We start from the raw sequence: 1,144 nt of genomic DNA on the forward strand, positions 1-1,144 counted from the left end.
CCACTTGGGGCTAAGCACCGCCTACTCCCACCACAGCAGTGCGCTGCGCTCCCATCCCTGTGTGCAGAAGAGCCTGGGCCCTGACCCTGCTCTGGCCAGCACACAGCTTCCAGGTGGGACTGCTTCAGCCACATGGAGAGCTGCTCAGCTCCCCCAGCCTCTAGCAGCTGTTCCTCCTGTCTGCTGCAGCACTCCAGGCAGCAGGTAGGAAAGCAGGGGAAAGCGGCAACTAGATGGAAGTGGTGGAGGGGCTGGGGCCAGTGGGAGCACAGAGCTTGGAGCAGGGCCCCCATGCCCAGCAGGGCAATGGGGGTGCAGAGCCCAGGTCAGCCCAGTTCCGTCACATGGGGCTCCCCATGGCTCATGCAGCTCCTGGCATTTGCACATCACTGCGCAGAAGTCCTGCACAATGGAGCCAGCAGACTCCCCTACTCCCTACCACCATGTGAAGCTCCTAGGACTTCTCTGGAGTAGCAGGGAGCCTGCACAATGGAGCCAAGCTGGCTCAGCCTCGCTCCTTGTTTTCTGGCCTAGTCCCAGGACTGCATGTGGCAGCAGGAAGCAGGACCCGGCTGCCAGTTCCATTGCATGGGACTCCCTCTCTCCACTCCTCCCATAGCACTCAGCTCTGGCTGGGTCTTGGGAGCTGCATGTGAGATGTGGGGAGCCCTGCATGATGAACCAGGCCAGCATGGCCCCACTCCCTGCTGCCACATGCAAGTCCCAGAACTGGCTCTGCCTGCATTGGCCATAAGCACCACAAATCCCACCACTTGCTATTGTTGCTGGCCAGGTGCAGGGGCTGTGCACCACATACACATCCCACCATACCCATGCACACATCTACATCTTCCCCCACACACACCCCCTCCTTCCGCACAGCCACACCCTTCCCCACAAACCCTACACCCATACCGCCAACCACACCCCACACTCAATATACAAGAATAAGACTTTATTTTGGGCTATTATGCAATCACCTCTATATACTCGATGAAACACTTGTAAATCAGGAGAAAAATATTTCTTGAAATGAAATTAAAATATGTTATAGACTAGAAGGCGGCCAGTGTGGTGCCGATCTTCAAGAAAGGGAGGAGAGTGGATCCGGCTAACTACAGGCCCATTAGCCTGACTTCTATCC

This window comes from Crocodylus porosus, unplaced genomic scaffold (genome assembly GCF_001723895.1).
Source record: "Crocodylus porosus isolate Cpor-Errol unplaced genomic scaffold, CroPor_comp1, whole genome shotgun sequence".
Classification (NCBI taxonomy): Eukaryota; Metazoa; Chordata; order Crocodylia; family Crocodylidae; genus Crocodylus; species Crocodylus porosus.